The 11,472-nt window shown below is 39.9% G+C and overlaps 1 protein-coding gene across 2 annotated transcripts in view; it reads right to left on the minus strand.

Annotated features, from left to right (window-relative positions):
* LOC125045589 overlaps positions 1–2,611 on the minus strand; it is a 12,770-nt gene extending 10,159 nt beyond the window's left edge. The window contains exon 1 of one of the 2 annotated variants that reach the window (XM_047642943.1): positions 2,475–2,611. The gene's annotated coding sequence lies outside the window, so the exon portion shown is untranslated. Of the gene's footprint in view, positions 1–2,470 lie in introns of both variants that reach the window. The other variant, XM_047642944.1, reaches the window with a different exon arrangement.
* Positions 2,612–11,472: the final 8,861 nt, after the last annotated feature.

Raw genomic sequence — 11,472 nt, forward strand, 5'->3', positions numbered from 1 at the left:
ACCTGCTGAAAGGTGTGTGTCATCCTTCTCTGGAAGGGTAAAGGGCATCGGTGGGACTGCAGCAATCACCAAGGCATTACACTACTCAGTGTACCAGGCAAGGTACTCGCACAGATCCTACTGAGACGTATCAGAGACCACCTGCTGAGGCAAAAAAGGCCGGAGCAATCTGGATTCACTCCTGGTAGCTCCACAATAGACCGTATCCTGGCGCTTCGAGTCATTGTAGAGCGCCGTCGTGAGTTCAAACGTGGGCTACTCGCAGCTTACATCGGCCTCAAGAAGGTGTTTGATACCGTGCATCGCAAATCACTCTGGGAGATCCTGAGAGTAAGATTAATTCTAACAAGGATTATAGGATTAATAGCAAACCTGTATACAGGCTTGCTGTAAAGTGTGGTGGGGGCCTGTCGAGTTCAGGTGTGAGGCAAGGCTGTGTTCTTGCACCAACACTTTTCAACACTTGCATGGTACTGGGTAGAGCTATTGTTCAAAGTCACTGTGGAGCAACTCCAGGCAATATCAAGGTTACAGACTTTGACTTTGCTGATGTTGTTATTCTATCTGAATCTCTAGAAACCTTAGAGGCGGCTCTTGATGTATTTAGCAATGAACCAGGATTTTGGGGGCCTATGAGACCCTGTGCAGTTGGTACGTGTTTGTGGTGAAAACATCGAAGTCACAGAGAGATTTATATACCTTTGTAGTGCAGTTCATGACTGAGCTGTCAGTCCAGGAATTCAGTAGACAGATTGGCCTGGCAGCAGGGGTCATGAAATTTTTCAACAAGAGTATTTAGAGATGCTGATACCTGTGCAGAAGCAAGCTACGTGTCTTCAAGGCCCTGATACCGCCATTTTTACTATATAGTAGTGAAACCTGGACGCTACCTTGTGCTTTGGAATCGCGTCTTGATTCCTTTTGTAACAGATCCTTGCGCCGGATCATGGGGTACAATTGCCGACCATGTGTCCAACCAACGGTTGCACCGCGAGACCGGTACAGGACCTGTTGCCTGCACAATCCGCGATAGCCAACTCGGCCACTTGGCTCGATTCCCGCAGGATGACCCTGCCAACCAGGTTGTCTCTGTTCAAGACAACCCTGGGTGGAGGAGGCCTGTGGGACGACCGAGGAAGTCATTGGCTTGGGCAGATCGATTAAACCTGTCCTGAGGAGCTAAAGATGGGCCGGGCCCCTGCCTGGTGGCTCGCCATGGGGGACCCTCGTTGGTGGAAGCAAAGGGTGGATGTGGCTATGCTCCCCCGCCGGCGTTAGCTCCCCAATTATGATGATAGTAGTAGTAGAAGTAATAGTAGCAGTAGTATTAGTAATAGTAGTAGTAATTGTAATAGTAGCAGTAGTAGTAATAGTAATAGTAGTTGCAGTAGTAATAATAGTAATAGTAATAGTAGCAGCAATAGTAATTGTAGTATTTGCAGTAGTAATAGTAGTTGCAGTAGTAATAGTAATAGTAATAGTAGTAGAAATAGTAATAATAGTAATAATAGTAGTAATAGTAGTAATAGTAATAGTAGTAGTTGTAATTGTAATAGCAATAGCAGTAGTAATAGTAACAGTAGTAGTAATAATAGTAATAGTAAGGTGGTGGTGGTGGTGGTGGTAGTAGTAGTAGTAGTAGTAGTAATAGTAATAGTAATAGTAATAGTAATAGTAATAGTAATAGTAATAGTAGTAATAGTAGTAATAGTAGTAGTAATAGTAACGGTAGTAGTAGTAGGAGGAGGAGGAGGAGGAGGAGGAGTAATAATAATTATTATCATTATTAGCATTAGCATTATCTTATCATTATTAGCATTATCATTATCATCATTATCATTATTATTATTACCATTATTAATATCATAATCATAATAACAATAATAATAATCAGAACAATAAAAAGACTATGTGGCATCTCCCCCGATGTGTCCTGTTGCATTCCCGTTCAGGCTGGGATGTTAAGAGGCGAAACTTTGATAAAACTGGTTATCATTCATTTTTTTCATTTTAATATTTTTTGTGAAATAATTTTTTTTTTTTTTTTTCTCTATATGTAAGTGTGTAAGTGCGTGTGTGTGTGTGAGTGTGCGTGTACGTGTGCGTGTGCGTGTGCGTGTGCGTGTGCGTGTGCGTGTGCGTGTGTGTGTGTGTGTTCAAGAATACATTTATCCAAGTATATATTTATCAATCTATAAATGCAATTTACTCAGTTACAAGGAGTCTGCAGATAACCCACTTTATTTATCAATCTATCCCTATGACTGATTGCATTTTTATATTAGGACAATATAAATTACATTGTAATGTGAGTGTGGGGGTGGGGGTGGGGGTTTTTAAATTGACAAACAATGTCCAGTGGGGAAAAAACATCTATGGCAGGCCGTACTACAAATCCTGTGCATCACCGACATCACTAACGATGTATCAAGCAGATGTCACATCGGAATAAAGATCATTAAGTTCGCACCTACCTTGGACCGAGAACCTCTTCCAAGTGGAGATGCGGACACTTGAACAACATTACATAAACTCAGCAATTATATCCAAGGAAACCCTAGAGATAGAGAGTATACCGAACGAGAAATATACTTGTATCGCCAAAGCAGGGCAGTTGCCAGACGTCGCCACGGGATTATGTGAAGGGGTAACTCGTCTAGTATTATAGATGATATATTAACTTTAGTAAATGATTTTGGGATTCTTCATCTCCTCTGAAACCATGCTTCGTCATGAAAATTATTAAGATAAGAGGTTTAAATTGTCGATTTTATCAAGGGAACTTCAATGCGGAAGGGTATGTAACAAGTAAAAAGTAATTAAATGCCGACCTTGACATTCCAGTCTCCTTAGAATATTTGTATATTTAAGGGGGAATTTAATGATCTCTCCCCTCTGCATACCCTTGTTCCCCTCCCCCCGGTGCCCAAGACCCTGCTGGTTATCGCCTGTACCAACATTGACCTGCGTCCAGAACAGAACGAAACCGACGTGCCCAGAACGAGCGATTCTGACCCTTACCGACAGTTTAATGGCCTTTCCCCTCGACTCCCACGGTACCCAAGACCCTACTGGACATTGCCTGTGCCAAGTTTGACCTGCGCCCAGAAAGTAACGACAAAATTGAAGTGCCCCCAGTGCAAGCGATTCCAACCCTTACCGTCGAATACTTTATAACTACAAGTGAACTTTAATGTTGATTATACTCAAAATGTTTGTTGAAAAATCCTTATTATCAATCACTATGTTTGTAATCATTACTATGGACAATATTGTAGTTATCCAATGTTCACGCTTTAATTGTATTGACATATCCAGTGTCCCCGACCAGACCTGTGACCACAAGACCCCTACACTGCCATAAAGCAGACAGTCTGTACTGACATTTCCCACCAAATATGTTGCCATATTCTTATGTTAAACGAATATTTTGTGAACCCCTCAAAATCTGAGAGAGCCGAAATCACTCTGCCCTCAGCATCGGCTCGGGCAACACCTCAAGCTCTCGCTAAGACCGCTTCGCCTCGCGGGCGTGGCAAGAGGCCTCGCTCCTCCATGGGCGTCTCTGCCACGCCTGTCCTCTGTACACCACCTACCATATTCCCGTGCAAATAAAAACTTTGAAGCAGCGACAACTTTAACTACAATTCCACTTCACTTCTTCAAGTACCAAAACCAGTCCCATACAAGCAAGTGAGAGTGAGAGAGGATAAAGACCACCACAGTACAGTACATTACACTGATGGAATAACGCTGGGAAGATACTTCACCACCAGTTATTGTAGGGAAGGTTGTCAAAGATTTCTTGAACTTCATCCTCACAGAGAGAGGAAGAGCGAAAGAGAGGGTAAGAGGAGGGAGAGGGAGAGAGAGGAAGGAAAAAGAGAGTAATAGGAGGGGGGGGATGGCGATAGTAAGAGGTGTGAAAGAGATAAGAGGTGGTGGAAAGGAAGGGGGAGGGAAAGCGAAAGAGAGTAAGCGATAAGGGGAAAGGGCAGGATGGAGAGAGTGCGATAAAGAGAGATAGAGGTAGGAGAGAAAAGGAGGGGAGGGTGATAGAGAGAATGAGAGGAGGGGAAAGGAAAGGAGGAGGAAGGGCTAAAGAATAGTAAGAAGAGATGGGGAGGAGGCAAAAGATGGAAGAAGGTGGAAGGAAGGCCAAAGACAGAGAAAGAGGAGAGGGAGGGGGAGGAGGGATACATATCGTAAAAGTAAGGGGAAGGGGGGAGGGCCATAGTATACATAAATAATGAATGGTGGGTCATAAAAGATCTGAAAATAGAAGGTAGGAAAACATACACACTTTTTGTCTCTTTTTTTTGTGTGTATGTATCTTTTCAGAATATATATCATTCCTGATTCTTTTTGGCTTTCTATATAATCACATCTATTGAAAGACACGTAAAAAAAACGTTAAATGTGAGCTGAAAATGGAAGAAGAAAAAAATATTAGAAAAAAAAGAACTTTAGTTATCTTCAGATAGAGTGAGAGAGAGAGAGAGAGAGAGAGAGAGAGAGAGAGAGAGAGAGAGAGAGAGAGAGAGAGAGAGAGAGAGAGAGAGAAAGAGAGAGAGAGAGAGAGAAAAGAGAGAGAGGGGAACACTACCATAAATTATATAGACCCGATGGTGGGACAGCAGATTCAACAGCTAAACATTAGCTGAAAATTTAAGGAATGAAAAAAAAAAAAAAAAAAAAAAAAAAAAAAGAGAGAGAGAGAGAGAGAGAGAGAGAGAGAGAGAGAGAGAGAGAGAGAGAGAGAGAGAGAGAGAGAGAGAGAGAGAGAGAGAGTGAGAGAGAGAGAGAGAGAGAGAGAGGGGGGGGGGGGGGGGAGAGAGAGAGAGGAACACTGCCATTAATTATATAGACCCGAAGGTGGGACAGTAGATAGAACAGCACGCGATCTATCTTGCCTACAAATACCCAAACAACAGCTACCCTGTTTAGTTTCCTAGCAGCTCGAATAGGGCGAGTTGCTAGTTACTGGAGCTGTAAGGAGCAGCAACGGTACCAACACTCCCATTCCAAAGCCTCAGGTAACTGTAAAGGACTGAACACAGTTGCTTTATAGGAGCTGAACAGCTACCATGACGTCAGGCCAAGGTAGAGGGAATAACTTACTGTGATCAATTAGCCATTACTCTTTATATCATTGGAATTCTCAGGTACACACCCTGCAATAGATTCCCCTCTTGTCATCGAAATTCATTAAGCACAAAGCCGCACCATCTACCTTCTCATAATTTTGCCTGCTTTTCTAGTCAGTCCAGGTAGACTGCCTAATATACACTACACTTATCTACCTATATATCTTTCTATCTATCTATATATATATATGTATCGTGTGTGTGGGTGTGTGTGTGTGTGTGTGTGTGTGTGTGTGTGTGTGTGTGTGTGTGTGTGTGTGTGTGTGTGTGTATTGTGTGTGTATGTGTGTGTGTGTGTGTTTATATGTATGTGTGTGTGTGTGTGTGTGTGTGTGTGTGTGTGTGCGCGTGTATGTGGGTGTTTGTGTGTATGTGTGTATGTATGTATGTATGTTTATATATATATATATATATATGCACATACATGTGTGTGCGTGTGTGTGTAATATATATATATATATATATATATATATATATATATATATTTATATATATATATATATATTCACACATTCACACACACACATATATATACATGCATATATGTATATATATAAACATACATACATACATATACATATATATATGTATATATATACATATATATGTGTGTGTGTGTATATGTATGTATGTGTGTGTGTGAGTGTGCGTGCGTGTGCGTGTGTGTGTGCGCGTGCGTGTGCCCGTGCGTGTGTGCGAAGTTTAGGGTGTTTCAATAAATCCGACTTTTTCAGCATCATTCAGCAAGTTGCTAAACAGGCGCCTACTATGCTTAAATGACGACATGCAAAATATTAGATAAATCAAAAAATATCTACTATTTGCAATTTTTGATTAAAGTATAATACCATTTCCGGCGCTGGGATGAGGTGCGGCGGCCTCAGCCGGGCCTGGCTGTTACCCGCATGACCCACGGAAGGGCATTTCGGTTCATCCGACATTATGGCAGAATCAAACATAGGGTAACTTGGGTCATTGCGAATGATTCCTGGGGACTTCCGTAAAGATTCCCAGTCACTATGCATTTCCATATAAAATTGTGCTACCTTAATAATGCACATTACTCGCTCGCCTATATTGTGGTGACGATCTCGTCAGTGGGAATATGGCACTTCGACGTGGTGGTTTGCGCAGAGCCGACACACGTATACTGAAAGAGTTTGGTACCATTGATGTTTTGCCACCTAGACCACTGACGAAGAGTGACATTCTTGCTCGATACTGTGCCTTAAGAGGACATGGCAACCAGACACTAAAAGGATGCTCAAAAGATAGCTTGCCATGCAATAATTTGACTATCACGGAATCTCAGATTTTATCCAAGTTGCAGGCGGAAATTGCTGTGCTGTATAGCAAATTCGGCATTAAGACAATATCACCTTGGTATATGAAAGAAAAAATAAAGAAAGAGTACTACGACTCCATCAGAAATGTAACACTGAAGACAAAATTCTCGAAAACTGTGGTTGTGTCATTCAAGGCAAAGAAACAACCCCGAGAAATCCTCAAGGAAGAAATAGATTGGTATGATGCAAAAGTACAAGGAAGCAATGGATCACTCGGAAGTGTTGACAATCAGGCGCAAAGACGGGAATTTAACAGACTGAAATGGAAGCAGACCAACAATGCAGAAGTCCCATTTATATGCAACAGTGAAGATATTGCAGAAATGTCCTTTGCCAGGTGGCTGGGATTTTTTTGTTCCCTCCTACACATCTGCCTGACCATTGACACCATATTGACCAAGCTGGAAGGAGTTTGTGATGGTGATTTGCCCAATAGATCCAAGATTGGAATAAAGAACAACACCATAAAGTGTCTGAAAGCACTGAAAAAAAAATCCAAGAACAATCAGAAGAATTTTTGATTTTGCAGAAGTTCATTTCATGTGCTGGCGTTCTGCTGTGAACAGCAATGGAATGAAACTTCAAGGAGGTATGCCAGGATTGGCTGTGAACTTGGCTTACGTAGCAGCTACTTCTCGTCCATCAACAGACATCTGTATCATGCAGATGGTACACTTCTTCCCTTGGCTGTTGATCATGATTACGTCGATGAAGTTGCAAAGATCTTGAAAAGAGGAATTCGTGAAAAATGGCCATACACACCAGCCCTATTCAAAAATAAGGAGAAGCACAATTTCACTGCAGAAAAACTGTGTAATCTGAGTGTGAAAGATTTAATTTCCCAACATCTGACCACAGATATGAAGTTTGCATACTTGGCCTATGATATGCATGAAAACGATACGTGGAAACCCAAAAGTTCATTAATACCTGGCCATAATCAAAACTGTGAAAGACTGATTGGAGACATGAAAAAATGTGAAGACAAACAGAATTGTTGAAACAGAAACTAGAGAAAGGCGCAGTCGGAGATATGGCAATGTAAACAAAGGAGTAGAATGAAAATTATATTGTATGCAATATATAATGTTCCAAATAAAATCATTACTAGAATCCTTTCTCTTTATAGCCTCTTGTTAAATAAAATATGTTACTTCAAGTCCGCGAGCCAAAGCATGCTCTCGGCGACCCAAGCCCGATTCGGTGGGAGAGAATACAAAGTAAAGAGAAGTCAAGCCTACTAATTGAAAAATTAGTCTTATGGCAATTACAGAACTTTATATAATATTAATTTATAATAGAAAAAAAATTTATGCTAAAATATTAAAGAAAAGTATAATATTGAGGTATTTTAAAAATAAAATAGTTATACCGACAACAGAAAACGAGGCGTTATTTGGCGTTCGATGCGGTGTCTAAATCATAATTTTATCAAAACTTTCAATTGAAAATAGAGAATGCGAGATATTCTTTGATTTTAATAAAAAATACATTTCCAAACTCAGAAAATTCATAGGCGCCTATTTCTTCACTTGCCCCCGGGATTCGAGCAAAATTTAGAAAATCGACAATTATTGAAACACCCTAGACTGTGCGTGCGTGTGCGTGTGTTTGTGTGAGTGCGCGTGTGCGTGTATGTGTGAGTGCGCGTGTACGTGTATGTGTGTATGTGTGGGTGTGTGCGTGCGTGTGTGTGTGTGTGTGTGTGCGTGCGTGCGTGTATGTGCGCGCGCGCCCGTGTGTGTGTGTGTGCGTGTGTGAGCGCGTGCGTGTCATCAGTCACAAACTTTCGGAAGAATGTCAGCGACCTGAACACCGACTGGGGATTAAGGTCAACGCTAATTATGTGTCTACGTGAGGATGACGCGTTATTGATTATTATTAACGCAATATATTATTTACGTTGATGGAAGACATGAATTAAGTAAGGAGCATCTGACGTAGAATACAAGATCGGAGAAATAGATTGCGCATATAAGGTGGAATATAGTGTTGTCACAGCTACGACTGCATGCAAAGTGAAAAAATAACATAAAATAAAGTTATAACTAATACTTATATTATTGGTTTGGTGAAAGAGGAAGTTAAGCGGAATGTATTTGTGCGTGCGTGTGCGTGCGTGCGTGCCCAGATTACTAATCATATTTCTTTAACATGTCCATGTTTCAAGAGGCATTTTATCATCTTTGGCCACTGGCTGTCGGCTAATTATCGGCTAGTTATCTTCAAATTCCACATCAGGTCGCAGTGCTATTATCAGACTCTGTTCATAGATCCCTAAAATACCAATAGTACTGCACATTCCCTACGGATTGGCTCTTTGTATTACAATATGTACAGGGCGTCTCTAAGTATTGTCGGTACCACATTTGAGCCTTCGTCTTCGCCAGTGCTTCAGCTAAAGTCGAAAATCGCATCAGTTTTACATTTAAATATTACGTGGTTGGACAAAACAACTGAATGAATCGTGTCTTTAACTCCATCAGCTACCATCGGAGACAGGAAATGTCGATTTTACGAGTATAACACCAAACATGATAATGACCATATCAATGGCCAGGTTTTTCTAACATTTGATTTTTTTCTTATTTGATTTTCTTTTGTTTTTCAGAGCCTGAAATGCTTTAGCAAATTTCTACTATGCAGCAACAATTGTACTGCCGCGAAAATAATAACATCACACATCCTACTGTAAAAAAATATATAATATTTTTCCTCTTAAAATTCCCGATATAACCATGATACTAAATACAAAAACTGAAATAAAGAGCATATCAGCGTTCGACTCAATCGGCCGTGACCATATCATCAGTGCTTCTTTTATTGCTTTTCGTGACTATAATAATGTTCCTAGTCCTTGTCTACCCTACCATCTTGGTCCGGTTGTGCTCGGGTTTTTACTCTTCTATTTGCGACCCATCATGCATATTTAATCACGACCTGACCTTCTATCTACCTATTCCATCAATTATTTCCTTATTAAACACTTTTATTTGTATTTTTCATGTAAAACCTGTAGTGTTTCGGTGAACATCTATTATTTCAGTAAACAAACAAACAAGCAAACACACACACACACACACCGTAAATAATATAACAATATAACAATGCTAGCAATAACATTCTTTCCGGCATTAATCGCTTAAGTCTACCTTTCCTTTAGAAGAAAGGGGAGGACAATACTAATTCCAGTGCCCTTCTCCTCCTACTTTTATTATATACAAAATCATAATAACCTAAATAAATCTTAATACAAGGACAATTAGGTTTTCATGGAAAAGACAGGAGGGAAAAATCAAGTTTAAAATATGATATCCTCCAAATTCTCCCTTCTTTAAACTGCGTTATTTAACATCATTATTTGCCCTCTCGGTCAGGACTAGGCTTTAATACTGACTCGTTTTTATACAACTGATAACCATTAATTTTAGGACACTGCGCCAACTCACCCGAAAATGAGGATGAGAGGAGAAAAAGTGCCATTCTTACTTTCCTCCAGTCATATCCTTAGGGCTTACAAATAATAATAATTTTTAAAATATTAATCATAAATACTCTACCTTGTTTCTCACTTCTGGTAGTCGTTTTAGTGAATCCAACTCATGAGTAACTCTTCAGCCGGGACTGTTGCTCAACAATGTATCTTGGTCTGGACCTGGGTATGAAATTATAGGCCTTTTTGTAACATTTCCGAAACCCCTATCACTTTCATACACCTTGATACATCTTTGCCCTTTACGCGCACATTATTCATTTTGTATCAAAGTGTTTGCCTTCAACTTGATACGGTTCAGTACACTCCGGCCAGCCAATCAGAACGCGATATTTTTCAAATATATTTCACGTAGTCTCAGATGGGGATTTATATTTCCATTAATACGAATCGCATCGTAAGTTTCTTGATATAACTTTTATTGTAAAGGTACATCCAATGTATCTGTGCCTTTTTATCAGTACATGAATTCCTTGTTCACTCTATATGGGTAAGATTTGAAGTCAATCATGAAGGTCACTGGAACGACATGGTAAGAATTTCCAATGTGTCCGAGTCCTGTGACATAGTATTGCTTTCGGTGGGATGAAAGTCTTCAAAATCATTTTGTATGTCTATGGTATAACCTTACAAGCTTAAAAATGTTAGAGAAAATACTGTGTATCTTGATTGGTTGATGTACTTCACTCAATAAATCAAGTGAATGTCCGAGATCATTGTAATTACCCATTTGTCTGATTTGGACACAGAACTCACTCGCAGTGGATACGATAAGATCCAAAACCTTATGCAACTTCCATCTTTCATATGAACAATATGTGTAGTAAGAATATATTTGGACTGAATCTGAGAAATAACATTTATATTTTCCACAGCCTTGCGAAGCAAAGAGTGGTGTGTATAAACAACATAAATTATAGAGTAGTCAGATTATTTCCATTTTGTTTGAAGCTTCCACGCTTTGCTTGTAATTAAAAATCATACCGGCAAATTAAGTATTTGAATTGTTTTATATTGACTTTTTCATGTGAAATAAAATAAAAAATAGCCTCTTTTTCTCAAAACTCTGTATGCCAATACAACCTTCGATGATGTCGTGTTTTGTAGGGACCGTGATACAACTTGAAATAATGTATCAGTGTTAGGTTTTGGGATACCACAAAAAAAGGCCTTATGTCTTACTACTGTTCGCAACAGTTGTGAGACATATTTTGATATGTTGAGTAACTGTTTCAGATACCATGTTGAGCCACGATGTATCTTGATCAGGACCAGGCTTTACAGGCAGCTTCATTTCGGTTATTTTAACGGTTGAAGTATTTCGGGGGGGGGGGGGGTCGTATGTCAAAAATATTATTTGGAACCTTTATTTCCAAATCTCTGTGCATTATTCGAGAAGCTCCTCGAACTTGATCATTGATATAAACGCAACCCCGTTAATTCGGATACTTCAGTTGGAAATATTTGCGGGTTATGCCGTGCTACT

Source organism: Penaeus chinensis, chromosome 37 (genome assembly GCF_019202785.1).
Source record: "Penaeus chinensis breed Huanghai No. 1 chromosome 37, ASM1920278v2, whole genome shotgun sequence".
Taxonomy (NCBI): Eukaryota; Metazoa; Arthropoda; class Malacostraca; order Decapoda; family Penaeidae; genus Penaeus; species Penaeus chinensis.